This window comes from Mesoplodon densirostris, chromosome 7 (assembly GCF_025265405.1).
Source record: "Mesoplodon densirostris isolate mMesDen1 chromosome 7, mMesDen1 primary haplotype, whole genome shotgun sequence".
Taxonomy (NCBI): Eukaryota; Metazoa; Chordata; class Mammalia; order Artiodactyla; family Ziphiidae; genus Mesoplodon; species Mesoplodon densirostris.
In genome coordinates, this window is record NC_082667.1 from 14,443,419 (window position 1) to 14,464,214 (window position 20,796).

General features: G+C 40.1%; 1 protein-coding gene across 3 annotated transcripts in view; it reads left to right on the top strand.

Moving 5' to 3' along the window:
* CKAP5 (cytoskeleton associated protein 5) overlaps nt 1-20,796 on the top strand; it is a 115,634-nt gene that overhangs the window by 6,673 nt on the left and 88,165 nt on the right. Inside the window, exon 1 of one of the 3 annotated variants that reach the window (XM_060105442.1) lies at nt 12,104-12,124. The exons of the other annotated variants lie outside the window; for them this stretch is intronic. The gene's annotated coding sequence lies outside the window, so the exon portion shown is untranslated. Of the gene's footprint in view, nt 1-12,103; nt 12,125-20,796 lie in introns of those variants that run through there. 3 annotated transcript variants of the gene reach the window in all.

Consider the following 20,796-nt stretch of genomic DNA (forward strand, 5'->3'; position numbering starts at 1 on the left):
GTCACACCATGCAGCATGCAGGATCTTAGTTCCCCAACCAGGAATCAAACCTGTGCCCCCTTCAGTGGAAGCACAGTCTTAACCACTGGACCACCAGGGAGGTCCCTATGCCTATTCTTTGGAGGTGAGTGACTGAGTCTAGCCCATCTTCAGAGTGGGTGGGAGGCTTAAATTCTACTTCCTGAAAGGAAGAGTATCTACATAGATTATTTGGAATTTTGTAATGAAGATTTGTCTGTTCTCCCCCATTTATTTTCCTGTTTAACCATTTATCTATATCAGTATGAATAGCTGTTTTAAAATCTGATTCTTTGTTATTTATTTATTTTTGCTCAAATTGTTGCAGCTTTCAGGTTGGCTCCTCCTGTGTTCCTTTGACATGCTCCTATCCTTTTTTTCTTTTTGAGCATTTCCTTTCTGTACAACAAGATGTTCCAGACCCATCTTATATTTTCCCTGTCCCAGCCCTGGAATCAGCCCTGGTTCCTTTTATGGGACAGTGGTATTTAGAAGCCGAGATCTGGATACTAGGTGTGCTTATTGCTAGGTTGTCATTGTTTGTAGGTCCTCTCAGGAAACAGAGGTAGGTATGTATGTATATTAAGTTATTTATATGCATATACATACAGTTGTTTTATATATTTCCATCTGTATTTACATTAAGCTAAACATGAATTCATACAGGTCTCTCCAACTTTCAGAGGAAACTTACGTCCCAAACACATGTCCTCTTTGTGGTATGCGTTTTACTGAGGTCTAACTTCCCCCCCATAACTCTTTTTTTTTAATTTTTAATAAATTTATTTATTTATTTTGGGCTGCGTTGGATCTTCATTGCTGCGCGTGGGCTTTCTCTAGTTGCGGCAAGCAGGGCTACTCTTCGTTGCGGTGCGCGGACTTCTCACTGCGGTGGCTTCTCTTGTTGTGGAGCACGGGCTATAGGCATACAGGCTTCAGTAGTTGTGGCTCGCGGGCTCTAGAGCGCAGGCTCAGTAGTTGTGGCACACGGGCTCAGTTGCTCCGCGGCATGTGGGATCTTCCTGGACCTGCACTTGAACCCGTGTCCCCTGCACTGGCAGGTGGATTCTTAGCCACTGCGCCACCAGTGAAGTCCCCCATAACTCTTTTTTTTTTTGGTACGCGGGCCTCTCACTGTTGTGGCCTCTCCTGTTGCGGAGCACAGGCTCCGGACGCGCAGGCTCAGCAGCCATGGCTCACGGGCCCAGCCGCTCCGCGGCATGTGGGATCTTCCCGGACCGGGGCACAAACCGTGTCCCCTGCATCAGCAGGCGGACTCTGAACCACTGTGCCACCAGGGAAGCCCCCCCGTAACTCTTTTTAAGTACCACAGAAAACATTGTTTTCCCTTACTTGGTAACAGCAATTGTTTATTCCTAGAATATGATCTTTGTTCAGAGATGCATTCAAAGTAAATTCTGACTCAGTTGGAATGGCCAGACATTTTTGGCATAGATAGGATGTCAGATATGCCTTGGTGACCTCCTGCCTCTTCAGACATAATTTTTATTATTTTATTAAGAGATTAGAAACCTAATTCTTCGATATGTTGATTATATTTCTTAGAGGTTATTTTTAAATTTTTTAAAAATAAATTTAGTTATTTATTTATTTTTGGCTGCATTGAGTCTTTGTTGCTGTGCACAGGCTTTCTCTAGTTGTGGCAAGCGGGGGCTACTCTTCATTGCGGTGCGCGGGCTTCTCATCGCGATGACTTCTCTTGTTGCGGAGCACGGGCTCTAGGTGCATGGGCTTCAGTAGTTGTGGCACACGGGCTCAGTAGTTGTGGCTTGCGGGCTCTAGAGCTCAGGCTCAATAGTTTTGGCACACAGGCCTAGTTGCTCTGCGGCATGTGGGGCCTTCCCGGACCAGGGCTCGAACCTGTGTCCCCTGCATTGGCAGGCGGATTCTTAACCACTGTGCAACCAGGGAAGTCCCCCTGCTTGGGTCTTTAAATCAAGAGCTAAAATTAGGTAGCACTGCTCTAAGCTAAACTGTTAGTTTGATCACAAAGTTTGAGGAAGGAAAGCTACAAAACATAAAACATTAAAATTCAAAAAAGCCATATTGGAACCATTTGGTTTTGATGCAAGATTCCCTCATACCTCTTTGGCAGTACATCTTGAGGGTTTTGCTAGATTCATTGCTCAAATGGATTATCCTGAAAAGTTTAAATAATTATCAGTCTACTTTGTTTAAGAAGACTGGGAGGCTTATGTATTTTCTTAGATTTATTTTACGTGGGAAAAAGTTACATAAAATAATTGATGTTGGGACTTCCCTGGTGGTGCAGTGGTTGAGAGTCCGCCTGCCGATGCAGGGGATGCAGGTTTGTGCCCCGGTCCGGGAGGATCCCACATGCCGCGGAGCAGCTGGGCCCGTGAGCCATGGCTGCTGAGCCTGCGCGTCTGGAGCCTGTGCTCCACAACGGGAGAGGCCACAACAGTGAGAGGCTTACGTATCACAAAAAATAATAATAATAAAAATAATAATAATAATTGCTGTTTCAGGGATAAACCTCTGATACCTGGCAAACTTGGCTGTCCAGAACATCTGTTTCTCTAATTTGTTTTGCTGTTTTATTTATTTTATGTATTTATTTGCAGTGGGTTTTTTTTTAATCATTTCATGTCCTTATTCACTTAAAATATGAAGTCTCTCATTTTTAGATTTTAGGAATTTTTTTCAGTACTATAATTACACACTTTTCTTCTGGTCCTTTTTCTTATGTGATACATTCCTACATTCTTTTTAAAAAAGAAAGTCTCATGAAAACCCCCTAGTCTAGAACTAGCATGAGTTCTTCATTTGGGAGTAAAGACTAGATCCCATGTCAGAAATCTCTGGGAAGTAAGGGAAAACAGTTTTTTTATGCTTTAGAGGACTGCCTACTTATTTTGAGCTATGTTTAATATGGGGGATTCCTCCAAACGAAATATGGACAGTCCCCTTGAGTATTATAAAATGACATTTACTTGGTTAACTAGTAGTAAATCTGCTTTCTATAGGATAAAAAGGAATAGATTGCTTATATACACAATGAAATGGTTTGTTTTAGATCAGAGAAGGCTTGCCTTACTTGGTCCCAAGAGCTCTAAGCTAACTTAGGCCTTTCTTGAACCAGGGGACTGAAATGTGGGCTTGGTTAAGTCTGAAGTCTTTCTAAAATCTCTAGATAACTCTGGGATGATGCTTATAATAATAACACAATAACGATAGCCACTGTTTCTTGAGTGCTTGATATTTGCCCTGCCATCTGTTAGTACTACTTCCTTGCATGAAGTCACTGGCTTTGTATGATCTGGCCCTTTTCAGTCTGCCCTTTCTCTCAACTCCTGTTTTGGCCACATGAGTTGCAGTTCTGTTCTTTATCTTGCCTAGCTCTTTCAGGCTTTCACACACACGCCTGAAACATTCTCTTATTAAATCTAGTCATTATGCCTATGCCTGGCTAATCCGTATTTATTTCCTTTAGTTCTCAGCCTAAATATCACTTTCTCAAGGAGACCTTCCCTGACCCTCCAGTCTAGATTAAGTGCCTCTGTTACACCCTCATAGTATTGCCCCTGGGCTACTGTATTTCACTTCCTGTACTCAGTAAGTAGATAAGTGCCTAATACAGAATAGCATCAGATCATGAGATGCTACTCTGTATTAGGTACTTAGCTACATACTAAGTGTACCTGTGGGACAGGGGAATAATATGGGTATTTGGGGGGGTTCTTAACAGGTATAAAGCAGAAATCTCATTTTCACTTCAATAGTTCACCATTACAGTTAGTTGAATCACCTTAGGCAAGTTAGTTAACCTCTATGCCTCAGTTTTCTCGTCTGTAAAAGGGGGCTTATATCAATCTCAGAGTTATGAGAATTAAATGAGTTAGTATATGTGAAGTGTTTAGAATAGTGCCTGGCACATAATGAATGCTCCAGAAGTGTGTATTAAATAAGGAACCACATGAAGATGGTACTGTTATGATGGATAATGAAACTGAGGCTCAGCTAGTGTGTGACAAAGCAAGCTTTAGAACTCAGATCTAACTCCAGCGCCCAACACAACAGTTTAGATTGAATTTAAATTGACTAGAGTGCTCTGTAATAAGATTTATTACAAGCAACTGTTCTGCCATGACTTTACCAAATGAAAGATTCTAAAGTTAAAATTTCCCTCTTTTAATGGATTTTATAATCAAAAAATAGGTACTAAAAAAACTGACAAAAATCTTATAAATTTTTTGAAATCTATTACTTAATAATTTTTCACTTTGAAAGTGGGTTTACTTGAGGATTCCATTAAATATATCACGTTTCCCTTTCACATTTGAAATACGCATTCAACATACAATATTTTATTTATAAACTCAAAAAACACATTTATTGTATATTTAAGACTTCTATGATTTGATGAAATTGTGCTATTTTAGGAATTATGTATTAGAGGACGAAGCACTCTGCTGGATGCTGGGGTAATAAATAAGATTCAGGGGGCTTCCCTGGTGGTTCCGTGGTGAAGAAGCCGCCTGCCAATGCAGGGGAAACGGGTTTGAGCCCTGTTCTGGGAAGATCTCACATGCCACGGAGCAACTAAGCCCGTGCGCCACAACTACTGAGCCTGCGCTCTAGAGCCCGCGAGCCGCAGCTGCCGAGCCCACATGCCACAGCTACTGAAGTCCGTGTGCCTAGAGCCCATGCTCTGCAATGAAGAGTAGGCCCCTGCTCACCACAACTAGGGAAAGCCCGTGTGTGGCAACGAAGACAAAAAGCAGCCAAAAATAAAAAAATAAATTTATTAAAAAAAAAAAGATTCAGATCTTTCTTTCAAAGGAGATAGGGTGTCCAAAAAATGTTAAGGGGAAGAATTGAGGCTTATGGGACGAGTATAGACAGATCCATCCTCAAGGTGCCAGGTTGGAATTTTAAAGTTCTAGAGCTTTTAAAAACATTATGATAGAAAATATTGAAGCTTGTTGTTTAAAAAAGAAAACAGAGGGCTTCCCTGGTGGCGCAGTGGTTTAGAGTCCGCCTGCCGATGCAGGGGACACGGGTTCGTGCCCCGGTCCGGGAAGATCCCACATGCCGCGGAGCGGCTGGGCCCGTGAGCCATGGCCGCTGAGCCTGCGCGTCCGGAGCCTGTGCTCCGCAACGGGAGAGGCCACAACAGTGAGAGGCCCGCATACCGCAAAAAAAAGAAAAAAAAAAGAAAAAAGACATGGCTAGGTATTAAAGTAAGAAGTAAAAATTCTTTAGCTAGTCCCATAGACACTCTTTTAAAGTGGTCATAGTTAAGTTTTCTATGGATCCATCCAGAAAAGTTTTATGTGCTTTCAAACATGTACAATGTTGTATTAGTTTTCTATGACTGCTGAAACAAATGACCACAAATTTGGTGGCTTAAAACAACAGTAATTTATTCTCTCACAGTTCTGGAGCCCAGAGTCCAAAACTTAGGGTGAGTAGGAGTTTAGGATTAAAATATACACACTACTGTATATATAAAAGAGAGAACCAACAAGGACCTACTGCACAGGGAACTATACTCAGTATCTTGTAATAACCTATAATGGAAAAGAATCTTAAAATACATATGTGTGTGTGTGTGTGTGTGTGTGTGTGTGTGTGTGTGTGTGTATCTGAATCACTTTGCTGTACGCCTGAAACTAACACAACATTGTAAATCAACAATATTTCAATAAGAATTTTTTTAAAAATTTAGGTTGAGTCTTACTGGAGGCTAATATTGAGGCAAAGCCATGCTTCTCCAGAGGCCCTGGGGAAGCACTCCTTCCTTGCCTCTACAGCTTCTGGCGGCTCTTGGTATCCCTTGGCTTGTGTTGCATCACTCCAGCCTCTTCTGATCTTGCTCTTCTCCATCTTCACATCGCCTTCTCGTCTGTGTGTGTCAAATTTCCCTCTGTTACCCTCTTATAAGGATACATGTGATTGCATTCAGGGCTCACCCAGATAATCCAGGATGATCTCCCCATCTCAATATCCTTAATTTAATCACATCTGCAAAGACCCTTTTTCCACATAAAACATTTAAAGTTTTCAGGGATTACAGCCCAATATCTTTGGGGATCATTATCAGCCTACCACCAATGTGTATGACCCTCTTTTTTATTTTTACTAAACACAAAAAAAAGAATTCGACTTCATAGGCTATCTTCCAAATTTCTTTTTAAAACTAAAATAGATTTCTTCCACATCAGTATTTAAATATCTTCTTTAGTCTTCTTTGTCTTTTTTTTTCTTTAAATACCTATAGAGCATTTTGTTGAATAGACAAGTATCTCACTTTTTTTTAAATTGCAGCTTAAAAAAAAAGCATGTAACATAAAAATTACCATCGTAATCATTTTAAATTAACTACATTCACATTGTGGTGAAACACACCTCAAAAACTTTTTCATCTTGCACATCTGATACACTGTACCCATTAAACAACTTTCCTTTTCCTCCTTCCCCCAGCCCCTAATAACCACCATTCTACTTTCTGTTGCTAATTTAATAGTTTAGATACCTCATATAAGTGGAATCATATAATATTTGTCTTTTTGTGACTGGCTTATTTCACTTAGCATGAATATCCTCAAAGTTTATCCATATTGTAGCATGTAACCAGATTTCCTTCCTTTTTAAGACTACTATTCCATTGTATGTATTTACCACATTTTGCTTATCCATTCATTCATTCTTCTGTGGACATTTGGGTTGCTTCTACTGCTTTGAACATGGATGTACAAATCTGAGCCCCAGCTTTCAATTCTTTTGGATATATATATACACACACTCATACATACACTTAGAAGTGGAATTGCTGGATCATATGGTAATATGGTATTCTATTTTTACTTTTTTTGAGGTTACTCTATACTGTTTTTGAGGTTACTCCATACTGTTTTCCATAACAGTTGCACCATTTTACAATCCCACCAACAGTGTACAAGTGTTCCATTTTCTCTACATTCTTGCCAACATTTGTTATTTTCTGTTTTTTTTTCAATTTGTTTGTTTATTTGATAGTAACCATTCTAATAGGTGTGAGGGATATCTCATTGTGGGTTTTTTTTTTTTTTTTTTTGCGGTACGTGGGCCCCTCACTGCTGTGGCCTCTCCCATTGTGGAACACAGGCTCCGGATGCGCAGGTTCAGCGGCCATGGCTCACGGGCCCAGCCACTCCGCAGCATGTGGGATCTTCCTGGACCGGGGCACGAACCCATGTCCCCTGCACTGGCAGGTGGACTTTCAACCACTGCGCCACCAGGGAAGCCCTTCATTGTGGTTTTGACTTGCGTTTCTCTGATGATTAGTGATGTTGAGTATCTTTTCCTATGATTGTTGGCCATTTGTATATCATCTTTGTAGAAATGTCTATTCAAGTCTTTTGCCCATTTTAAATTGGGTTATTTGGAGTTTTGTTGTTGTGGGAGTTCTTTTTTTTTTAACATCTTTATTTGAGTATAATTGTTTTACATGTTGTGTTAGTTTCTGCTGTATAATAAAGTGAATCAACTATATGCATATGTATATCCCCATATCCCCTCCCTCTTGCATCTCCCTCCCACACTCCTTATCCCACCCCTCTAGGTGGTTGCAAAGCACTGAGCTGATCTCCCTGTTCCATGCAGCTGCTTCCCACTAGCTCTCTATTTTACATTTGGTGGTGTATATATATCAGTGCTACTCTCTCACTTTGTCCCAGCTAACCCTTCCCCTTCCCCATGTCCTCAAGTCCGTTCTCTACGTTTGTGTCTTTATTCCTGTCCTGCCCCTAGGTTCATCAGACCATTTTTCTTTTAAGATTCCATATATATGTGTTAGCATACGGTATTTGTTTTTCTCTTTCTGACTTAACTTCACTCTGTATGACAGACTCTAGGTCCATCCACCTCACTACAAATAACAATTTCGTTTCTTTTTATGGCTGAGTAATATTCCATTGTATATATGTGCCACATCTCCCCCCCCCATTTATTTATTTATTTATTTATTTATTTTTGGCTGTGTTGGGTCTTTGTTTCTGTGCGCGGGCTTTCTCCAGTTGCGGCAAGCGGGGGCCACTCTTCATCGCGGTGCGCGGGCCTCTCACTGTTGCAGCCTCTCCCGTTGCGGAGCACAGGCTCCAGACGCGGAGGCTCAGTAGTTGTGGCTCACGGGCTTAGTTGCTCCACAGCATGTGGGATCTTCCCAGACCAGGGCTCAAACCCGTGTCCCCTGCATTGGCAGCCAGATTCTTAACCACTGCGCCACCAGGGAAGCCCCGCCACATATTCTTTATCCATTCATCTGTCGATGGACACTTAGGTTGCTTCCATGTCCTGGCTATTGTAAATAATGCTACAGTGAACATTGTGGTACATGACTCTTTTTGAATTATGGTTTTCTCAGGGTATATGCCCAGTAGTGGGATTGCTGGGTCATATGGTAGTTCTATTTTTAGTTTTTTAAGCAACCTCCATACTGTTCTCTATAGTGGCTGTATCAATTTACATTCCCACCAACAGTGCAAGAGGGTTCTGTTGTGGGAGTTCTTGATATTCTCTGGATATTAACCCCTTATCAGATAAATGATTTATAAATATTTTCTTCCCTTCTGTAGGTTATCTTTTTACTCTGTTTATTGTGTCCTTTGATACACAAGAGTTTTTAAGTTTGATATAGTCCCCATTGTCCTTTTTGCTTTTGTTGCCTGTGTTTTTGGCATCATATCTAAGAAATCATTGTCCATTCCAGTGTCATGAAGCTTTTCCTCTATGTTTTCTCCTAGGAGTTTTACCGTTTTAGAGCTTACATTTAGGTTTTTAATCATTTCATATTAATTTTTATGTATGGTGTAAGGTAAGTGTCCAACTTCATTCTTTTGCATGTAGCTATCCAGTTTTTCCAGTCACCATTTGTTGAAGAGACCAACCATCCTTTCCCCTTTGAGTGGTCTTGGCACCCTTGTCAAAGATCATTTTACCCTAAATGCAAGGGATTATTTTTGGGTTCTCTATTCTGTTCCATTGGTCTGTTTGTCTTTATGCCATTACTACACTGTTTTGATCATTGTGGCTTTTTAATGTGTTTTGGAATCAAGAAGAGAGTCCTGCAACACTTTTTTTTCGAAAGTGTTTTGACTATTCAGGGTCCTTTGAGATTCCATATGAATTTTAGGATTAACTTTTCTATTTCTACAAAAAAAATGCTGTTGGGATTTTGAGAGAGATTGTGTTGAATCTATAGATTATTTTCTGATATATGGAATCTTAATAATACTAAGTCTTCCAGTCCATGGAATGTCTTTTCATTTATTTGTGTCTTCTTTAATTTCTTTCAGCATTGTTCTGTAGTTTTCAGTGTACAAGTCTTTCATCTCCTTGGTTAGGTTTATTTCCAAAAATTTTGTTCTTTTCAATGCTATTGTAAGTGGAGTTGTTTAAACTAACACAACTTTGTAAATCAACTATACTCCAATAAAAATTTTTTTAAGTTTATTTTAGTATATGTAAGTTATACTTTAGTAAACCTGACTTAAAAGTTCTTAGAATGGGGCACCTCTTCTCCCTCTGATCCTCAGTTAACACTACTTCTGACAGCTGAGAACACAGGTAACTAGGAGCAATCGGGTGGTGGTGGGGGGGAACGCTGCTATACATTTGCATTTTAGTTTTAAAAGGAATGTAACAGAAAAGGCAGACAGTATTTGTTGAACGTTATGTATTTTATTTACCAAATACTTATGTATAGCAATTAATTCTAGGCACTTTACAAATATAATAAACTTAACTCATTTAATTCTCCTAATAACCCAATAAGGTGAAAAAATTCCTCATTTTACAAATAGAAAACAGAAGCACAGAGAGGTAGGCGTTGTCTAAAACCACACAGCTAATAAACGGCACAACCAGGATTTGAACTAAGCATTCTGGCCCCCGAGTCCATGCTCTTAATCTCTAACTTGGCCTCTTTCCTTCACTGAATATGATCTAATAAAGAATTCCAGTTAATGCTTAAAACTTCTTTCCCCCTTGCTCTGGCTATGTGTACAATAAATGTTTTTCTTATCTCTGCTTGATTTGTTGCAGGAAAAACATTACAGTGAAGAAGGATTTTTTAAAAGCACAAGAAATGCCACCTTTCTAATATATGAATTATCATTTTCCCATGTTTTCTTCCACATATAATATTTGCTAAGTCATTTCCTAAACAGTTTCAACTTTGCCCTGTTAAGGAGAATACGTCTATCTGGTAATTTGTTGAATTGTGAAGGTTTTACACGTCCAGTTTAGTCTCTTCATGGTATAGTAAAGAAAAGGATACAGTAACCAAAATAAGATGGGCTGTGTTTGGACTGTGATATTTGGTAAGATATCTAAGTATTATTTAGGAATTTTTATATAAAATGTCTTTGCTTTGGAGCAAAAGATATAAATCTGATTGTACTGAGCTGTACAATAAATGGATTTTTTTCTCTCTAAATTCTTAATTCACTAATAAGCACAGCACTGGGTATTATCCATTTGTGTGTGTGCATGCGCACATATACTCACTGTATTATGCTTATTGAAGTTATCTGGACTCCTGTGTCAAAATAAGTGTTGGTCATACCTTTTGTGTTAATTATTTATTGAGTATTCATTTGGTATCACACGGAAAAAAGATGAGTGAGCTACATTCCAACCCTTGCCCTTGAGGTGCTCACAATCTAATGGGAAGGCTGATCTACAAACCATTACTCTCAGAACAGTGTGATAAGCTTGATACAGACAGAATGAAAGAAGGTCTTAATTACTTAATTCAAAAGTATCATTCACAGTTAAATGCACTTTATAATGGGATTTTTTTGGCAGTTCAAAATCAGACTGTTCTAATCTGAATCAGTTTCTCTTCATGATAACCTTAGCCTAGAATTTTCTGAGACCTTCAGAATAAGGGTAACCTGGGTCTGCTCCATATTAGAGCAGTCTTTGGACCTGTACTTTGGAATCTAAATTTCCACTTGAACCCCTGTTTGGGATGGAAGATGTTAGGGCACTTGTAAATGGTCTTTAGCTTTACTAAATTGATTCCCATAGAGGTTTGGTGGTGGCTTACGGTTTTAATAAGGTATGTTTATTCGTCAAGATTAGATGAAGGTAACACCGGCTTAATAACCACATACATTTCTTTCCTGACAGTATAAAGGAGACACAAAATGCATACAAAGCTTATAATCTGAGATTGAGGAAAAATTCCTCCTATGAAAAGAAATTTAAAATTCATGTCTGACCTGTGGAGAGCTCAGAGACCATTACTTAACTCCCTGAGATATTAATCCAGTTTCTCTTACAATTTTTCACAAGAACTCTTCATATTACATTAGATGACTGCACATCACAATTGTATTTGCACGCAAGATTTCTTTATCTACATAGACTTGTAGTGAATTCTTGGCCAAGATCACATTTTACTCACAAGAAGGAAATGTTACTTTTCTATTTTGCCCCTATTTCCGTCTTCTATTGTTGTCTAGGATTCCTCATGTTGTACAGAAGAGAAAGAAGTCACTGAGAGGGTGAGGTGAAGCAGTGCAGGCTGTCAGAATTCTTTTCTGTGCCTTTGAGTTGCCATTTGAAAAACACTAACCGCTCAAGTTAATGGAAGAAGCCACTTACATAATGGGGGCTATATGTTTACCCTGATGCTTTGACTGTTTCCTGCAGCAACTTTTTTCGCCCCTGGAGGAGGAATTAGGATTGTGATAGTAAGAACAGGTCACCTCCTTTGTTTCTGTAACATTATCTGTGTTGCCACAAAAAAAGAGGTCCCCACCCAGCTGCGGTGGAGTTTTCCTAGCTGGGCCTTCATTCACCTCTTGCCTTGGAAGCCCTCTGGGCTGGAAGGAGCACCCTGGGTCCTGCAGACCTCTGAGCAAAGGCACGCTGCGGCCCCTTTAAGCCGTCAGTGTGTGCCGGGCGGGGGCGAGGTGGGGCGGGCACTCTGACTGTGAGCTCTGGGCCCCGCCCCCGAGGAGGCGTTTCTCAGCGGCCTCGGCACCAATGCCACCACCGCCCCCGCCCGCCCGGTATTCCTGCAGATTCTGCCTCGGACCGTAGGGCCCCGACCTCTCCCTGCCTGGGGAGCGTAAGTGTCAAACTAAGGGCGAGGGTCAAGCGTCCCGAGCCCATGCCGGAAGTCCTGGTGGACTGTACAGGGGACTTTGCTGGCCTCTCAGATGCTAAGGCGGCGAAAGAGCGTAAACAATGCCGGCTGCAGTGAGCTAAAGCCTGGGGCATCTGCTCTACTTCTGGGTGGTGACAGCGGCCCTAGGTTGCTGGTCTGGATATGCAGTTGTTGAGCGGTGCCCAGAACCGAGTTTTGCCCCAGCCTGGTTCCTACTTGGAGTGAGGAGAGGATTGCTTTTACCATGTATAATCCCACTAAGCTAGATGGGTGGAGCTGGATCTAGTGCCCTGGGCCTTGGGTCCTTAGCCTGGGATTTGGAGACCTGGGTAGCTTTGGGATGAGTAAGCATTAGATTTTCAGCTACCTTGGTACAATTGAGCAGTAACTCTCAAAGTTGACCTAATTCACAGCCGGGTTTAGCTCTGTGTCTCCCCAGAGGCCTGTGTTGCTATAGAGTCCCCCTTTTGAAGACACTGATGGTGATCATCTATTAGGGAGAGTCCAGTTAACCCTCTTTCCCACTGATACCAATAGCACGGTGTGAAAGAGTCAGCTCTTTACCCCTCTCTGAAGGAACTGGTGGGAGGCCACCATCCCAGGACTACTACAGCAAGCCCACCCAAGTTTGTTGAGATAACCTACTAGAGGAGCAGTTCACATTTCTGGCCCCCTGATAATGCAGAATACTACAAGAGGATAACACTTGTCCTTGTTAATGAGAATTACCTGGAGGTAGTGAGATTTTTTTAAATTAGAGGGAAAGGCTTGTCATTTTTGTTACTGGCTACTTAAGTTATAAGATTTTGTCTGGCTTAGCCAAGTAATAAAATTTAAAGTTTTCTGTGACAGTTACATAATTGCCATGCTTCTTTAATCCAGTTGGCCTTCTTAGGCATAGCTTGAGTAAAGATTTCTGGGCATGTATGTGTATTTTGTCTTATCCTTGTTTTATAATCATTTCCTTTTTGAGCAAATTTACATCATTCTTTATTGGTCGTTCAAAGGGTTTGCTTTTTTTTTTTTTTTTTTGCGGTACGCAGGCCTCTTGCTGCTGTGGCCCCTCCCGTTGCGGAGCACAGGCTCCGGATGCGCAGGCTCAGCGGCCATGGCTCACGGGCCCAGCCACTCCGCGGCATGTGGGATCTTCCCGGACCGGGGCACGAACCTGTGTCCCCTGCATCGGCAGGCGGACTCTCAACCACTGCGCCACCAGGGAAGCCCAGGGTTTGCTTTTTGAGTGGGCAGAATTTTTCCTCAAACTTCCCTCAGACTCATTCTGTGCTTCTGCAGTAGCATTTTCTTAGCCAGAAGTGAGAGTCCAGGAATGGTAATCAGATCTAGATCTCTTGTGTTGCGATAGTGAAGAGCTTTTGAAGGTCAAGAGCTTGAGAATTAGCCATAAAATAGTTTTACTGTCATAGCTTCTTCCCAAGTAGAAAGCTAAAACAGTATGTTTAGTAGCTGTATAACTATTCTTATAAGATGTCGTGGTACAGGAATTTAAAGTAAAAGAACACTACACGTGGACCCTTGAGTGATGGGGAAGAGTGGTGGGTGGACTGAGAGATAGGAGACAAAGGTTCTAGCCCAACTCTAACATTACTGATGACTTAATCTCCCTGTGCCTTTTAGCTGGTTGATGAATGAGAAAATGCATAGATTGCAGGGGTCTATATATTAATGATAGCACATAATGCACACTTAAAACTGAAATTTATTCTAAGTTCAGAGTTTATTCCAAGTTGTGTCTTTATGTATGTCTTTGGAAACATTTCTTAACATCTGGTCTAAAAATAAATAATTACATCTAAACCTTCTTCAGCAGGAGTGTGTACTTTATGGTACCTGCGCTCTTTGGAAGACATTTTAGATACAGCAGTGGTATAAAATGATAATATTTCTGTGGAACAGATTTATTTTAGCTGACTCCCTTGCCTTTCCCTCTGTTTTAGGCTAGGGTAAAACCTCCTAAGAGTGCCGAGTAATTTGAAATTTCTGAGTATTTGTAGTATTGACTAGACTGAACCATAGCAAGCATCATATATAGGTCAAATTAATTTTATTAATGCTTCTCTTTGTTGGCAATTTTATTTACTCTTAAAGCATCAAACCTTGCTATGTAATGAAGACTTGGTTTCATACATCTATGTTTATAAAATCCAGAGCCCTCTGTTCATTCCTGGTGCCACATTTCCAGCCACTTGAAGATCATATTTCTCAAGTCTAAAATGAAACTCATCATATTCTTAACCTCTCCTCCACTCCCCCAAAACAAACAACTCAGAACTTTCTTCTGAGATTTTTCTGTCATTATCACCACTGTTCTCCAAGTCATGTAGACTGGAGCCTCCTACTAGGTCTCCTACATCCTTAGTTGCTAAGGCTTATTGATTCTGCTGCTTTAATGTAATTCGCTTTAGTCTCCTCTGCTCATCCTTTCCATTCCTAGGAGTCTGGCTTCTATTTATCTTTGTCCTCGAGTACTGCAATAATTTCCTATCAGGACTCTACTTTCTCTCCCTTCCAATTCATTCTGCATAGATTTATCTTTCTAAAGTAATTAGGATCATGTCATTGCCCTGCTTCAGGTCATCAGCATCCTCTGCTGTTTAGTTTAATATTCAAGATTATACATGATTTGACCCTAGTCTGTCTTTCTGGTCTTATACTTAATAAATGGAGCCATTTAGTGTTCCCTAAACATGCCTAGTACTTTTCTACTTCCAAGACTTTGCCTTTCTCGTTTTCTCAGACTAAAATATCTCTTCTCCACTCCTGGTTTTGTTTTTGTTTTTATTTTTTTAAATCTACCTATCATTTATCACTGAGCTCAGATGTCATCCTTTCTATGAGATTTTTCACTGACCGTCCCTTGCTCACAGGCGGTTGATCCTGTCTTTGAACTCCGTTAACCCTTATTTGTCTCTTGCTTAGGGCACTTTCCACATATGATACATTTTGTATTATGGTTATTTGTTTAGACATCTACTTTTACTCCTGTGAACGCCTTGAGTCATCAGGGTTTACCCACAGGGAAATTCATCAAATGAATGCTTTAGGTAAAACTGGAATGGAGTAACTCCTTAGTGTTAGATCCTGTTATTTTACAGCCAGCCCATTCACATGTAAAATGATTGGCAACTTTAACAAATCACTCTTATCTCCTAAGGACTTCTGTTAGTAAACTTTGTTAGTTTGTTTTTTTAAGTTTTAATGAGATATATAATTGACATACCATTCACCCATTTAAAGTGTACAATTCGGGCTTCCCTGGTGGCGCAGTGGTTGAGAGTCCGCCTGCCGATGCAGGGGACACGGGTTCGTGCCCCGATCCCGGAAGATCCCACATGCCGCGGAGCGGCTGGGCCCGCGAGCCATGGCCGCGGAGCCTGTGTGTCCGGAGCCTGTGCTCCGCAACGGGAGAGGCCACAGCAGTGAGAGGCCCGCGTACAGCAAAAAAAAAAAAAAAATAAAGTGTACAATTCACTGACTTTCAGTATATTCAGAGATTTGTGCAGCCATCACCACAGTCAATTTTAGAACACTTTCATTACCCCAAAAAGAAACCCCACACTCCTTAACACCCTTCTAATATCCCCAAACACCCCAGTCATAGGCAACCTCTCATCTACTTTCTGTCTCTATAGATTTGCCTATTCTGGACATTTTATATAAATGGAATTATATAATATGTGGTCCTTTGCAACTGACTTCTTTCACTTAATATAATGTTTTCAAGGTTCATCCATGTTTCAGCACATATCAGTACTTCACTTCTTTTGTGTGTGTACACATAACGTAAAATTCACCATCTTAAGCATTTTTAAATATACAACTCAGTGGCATTAAATGCATTTGTAATGTTGTGCAGCTACCACCATCCATCTCCATAATTCTTTTCATCTTGTAGAACTGAAATTTTATACCCATTAAACAGTAACCCGTCATTACCCTTCTCCATCCATCTGCTGGCAACAATCATTCTACCTTCTATCTCTATGATTTTGACTAAGTACTTGATATAAGTGGAATCATACACTATTTGTCTCTTTGTGTCTGGCTTAATTTCACTTAACATAACGTCTTCAAGGTTCACTCAGGTTATAGCATGTGTCCGAATTTCTGTCCTTTTTAAGCTGAATGATATTCTTTTGTATGTGTATACCACATTTTGCTTATCCATTCATCCATCAGTGGTCACTTGGGTTGCTTCCATATTTTAGCTGTTGTGAGTAATGCTGCTATGAACATGGGTGTACAGATATCTCTTCGAGATCCTGCTTTCGATTATTTTGGGCATATACCCAGAAGTGGAATTGCTGGATCATATTGTCATTCTGTTTTTAATTTTTTGAGGAATGGCCATACTGTTTTCCACAGTAGCTGTACCATTTTACATTGTCACCAACAGTGTAGAAGGGTTCCAATTTCTCCATATCCTTGCCAACATTTGTTGTTTCCTGGGTTTTTTTTTTTTTTTTTTTTTTTTTTTTGCGGTACGCGGGCCTCTCACTGCTGTGGCCTCTCCCGTTGTGGAGCACAGGCTCCAGATGCGCAGGCTCAGCGGCCATGGCTCACGGGCCCAGCCGCTCCGCGGCATGTGGGATCTTCCCGGACCGGGGCACGAACCCGCGTCCCCTGCATCGGCAGGCAGACTCTCAACCACTGCGCCACCAGGGAAGCCCCGTTTCCTGGGTTTTTGATAGTAGCCATCCTAATAGGTGTGAGGTAATACTTGTAGTTTTGATTTGCATTTCCCTAATGTTTGTAATCTTGAGCATCTTTTCATGTGCTTATTGGCCATTTGTCTGTCTTCTTTGGATAAATGTCTAATCAGGTTCTTTGCCCATGTTTTAATCAAGTTGTTTGCTTTTTTTGTTGTTGAGTTTTAGGAATTCTTTATAGTGCTTAATTTTTATTACTGAATCTATTCCATTCTGTGGATTTACCACATTTTATCTGTTTATCAGTGGATAGACATTTGGGTTGTTTCCACTCTGGCTATTATGAATGTTAGTTTGGTTTTAATTTGCTGTGTATATTGAAAACAGCACTACATTTCCCTAAAGAGATCATTCAGGCCTTTAACTTGTGTGACTTTTCATGAAATTGTTGGTTTATTCTACATGTATTCCGTTTTATGAACTCTGAGGGTCTTCTTCATTACTTCCTGAATATGTTCTGAATGTTCCTAAGGCCTTTACTTTCCTTTGTGATAATGGCTAGTTAAAATTTGCAGATAGAGGCAAAGTTTAACTTAAAAACAGGTAGCCACTTTAATGACTTTCCCCTACCGTCCCCCCTGCAAATATTCTAGAATTATAGTTATAAATTTAAAACTAGTATGAGCTATAGAAATTATAGTCTACCACCCTTTTGTTTTTTTTATTAATCTCAATGAAAGATTTTCCTTTTCAACTGGTAGAGTCAATATTCAATGGAATAAGGGTTGTGAGGGAGAAGGTTTGGACTACATGGATAACCCCAAATTATAATTAAAACTGTAGTCATTTCTTTCTTATGCAAAGACAGGTTAACAGTGTTGTGAGGTCCAACTGGGTAGTTAGGCTTGATTATTCGGCAGCTGCTGATTAGGGATGATTCCCCCTTACCAACTAACTGTATTTTAAATTTCCCTAAATTACCTAAGTCCTTTGGAGGCAAATAAACTTGTCTTTCACATATACTCTCATTTGCTCTTTATATTTTTATTGAGTTAAGTAATCACCAAAATAATTCTTACTATTTATACTGTAGAGTGTGAATAGATTTCACTATAGATAATGTAGAAACCATATGTAGGTAAGTTGTAGGAATTTCACCAAACTAGGTATCAAGAAATCTCTTTTAGGGATTTCCCTGGTGGCACAGTGGTTAAGAATCCGTCTGCCAATTCAGGGGCCACGGGTTCGATCCCTGGTCCGGGAAGATCCCACATGCTGCGGAGCAACTAAGCCTGTGCTCCACAACTACTGAGCCTGTGCTTTAGAGCCCATGAGCCACAACTACTGAGCCTGTGTGCCACAACTACTGAAGCCCCCGTGCCTAGAGCCTGTGCTCTGCAGCAAGAGAAGCCACCGCAATGAGAAGCCTGTGCACCGCAACGTAGAGTAGCCCCCGCTCACCGCAACTAGAGAAAACCTGTGTGCAGCAACGAAGACCCAACGCAGCCAAAAATAAATTTAAAAAAAGAAATCTCTTTTAGACCATTCTCCCCTACTTAAGTGACATTGGGCAGGACGCTGAACCTCTTTTTCCCCATATGTAAAAAGGGGATAATGATACTTTATTTATTTATTTGACCCTTTTGAGGATAGAGATTAATAAGACAAAAAGCTTTTGCTCAAGAGAATCTTACAGTTTAGTAAGAGTCACATAACTAAGAATAATATGAAAAAGAAAGATACTAAACCTGAATGAGATAATATAACAGCGTGCTTGCATTTACATTATGAAATACATAGAAAATGAATGATTGTAAAAATACATGTAAAATATAAAGTGCTACTGAAATACAGGATGGGTGTTAACCGTTATTTTAACTAGGGACTTTGAGATGATTGTAAGCAGTGCCCTAAAGTCTTTTTTTTTACAATTCTACATTCACATTTATTTATCTAATACAATGGAAATACAAAGGAGAAAATAAAGTCTCAATAAGTAAAGGACAGAGCTAGCTTTTTTCAACTTTTTAAACCTTTCATATTTTACTCTTAAAATGTTGTCCAACAACATTTATATATCACAGTGTTTCCACATCAAAACTGATGGCAAAGTTACATGTCCTCAGGGAATGCCCTAAAGTTTTTGATCATAGAGTTTGAAAGGTTGTAAATCAAGAGATTTTAAGCTGGGTTAGAATTCAGGGACTCTGTAAATTTGTATGGAAAAATAATTACATCTTTATTTGCACTAACCTTTTAACTGAAATTTCTTTTTCTTTTTTTTGGGTCTGCGTTGGGTCTTCGTTGCTGTGTGCGGGCTTTCTCTCTAGTTGCAGAGAGCGGGGGCTACTCTTCATTGTGGAGTGCGGGCTTCTCATTGCAGTGGCTTGCTTGTTGTGGAGCCTGGGCTCTAGGTGTGTGAGCTTCAGTAGTCATGGCACCTGGGCTCAGTAATTGTGGCACACGGGCTTATTTGCTCCGCGGCATGTGGGATCTTCCCGGACCAGGGATCAAACCCCGTGTCCCCTGCATTGGCAGATGGATTCTTAACCACTGTGCCACCAGGGAAGTCCTAATTGAAATTTTGACATTTTCTTCAGTTAATAATGTAGGCAATAAACTATAATAATATTATAAGAACCTATGCCTTTGTCACCAATAGAAATCATTTTCATAATCATGTTATGTAGTATATAAAAATATTTTTATTCATAACTTAAGAATTACAGTAGTTATTAAATCTGCTGCTAGATTTTATTTAATATATTAATGGAGAAGCCCATATGTTCACATTTCAAAATATTTTGATAACTATATTTCACCATAACTATATTATATTCAACATACATAACTATTTCAACATAACTGATTTAATATGATCATATATTTTATGCATTAAACAATATTCTGAGGTGCCTATAGATTTGCCCTTTTAATCCTATAAAATTCCAAAATAAAGTCAACTGTAATTTAGAAATGAAATAAATTCAAATTTGGGATGCCAAATAATGATAGCAAATTGCTAACATTTTTTGAGCCCTTGCTAGATGCCAGGTACCTAGTCTGAGAGCTTTACATGTACTGACTCATTTAATCCACACAACAATCCTCTGAGGTATGTGTTGTTATTCCCACTTTACACACAAGCATGCTGAGGCAATATATATTTGGCTAAGTAACTTACCCAAGGCCTCAACCTCAAGTTGGTGGTGGTTTTGAAGATACAGAGTTCTTTTAATTTTTTTTAAGTGTAGATTTGCAGCCAGACATAGAAAGTAATAAAGTTTCCCTCAAGTAGCAAAAACTCAAATTTGATAAGACTGTTACTGCATTTTGGGTTATTGTGGGTTTTTTTCTTTCCCCAGCATACATTAATTGATCATTTTATATGTGTCAGACACTGTACATGGTGGTCTAAGGGGCTCATCTACCTGTCCTGTAGATGCTGGTTTCATCTAAACTGTAACCTGGGGCTCTTCTCACTATGTACTCTCCCTTAGTACTATCATCCACCCCCTTGGTTTTAATAACTCCTAAATTTTTATCTCTCGAATACCAAGCTTGAATCTTCAGCTGCTTCCCACATCTACCCTTGTTTAGTGTACATGTCAAACTCAGCTTGCCCAAAACTTCATTTTCATCCATGTCTTACCCTCCTTCTACAGTCACACAATAAAGACAGTCCTTGACATTCCTTGTATCTCTAAAATCCATCCCCTTTTCTCCACCTGCATTGCTACTACTCTAAGTTCCAGGCCATCATCATGCTTCATTTAGATTACAGCCTTCTAACTGATTTCCCTCCATTGTTAACTGCCTTCCAAGACATTCTTTACATTGCTTTTATTTTTATTTATTTATTTTTTTGCGGTACACGGGCCTCTCACTGTTGTGGTCTCTCCCGTTGCCGAGCACAGGCTCCAGACGCACAGGCTCAGCAGCCATGGCTCACGGGCCCAGCCACTC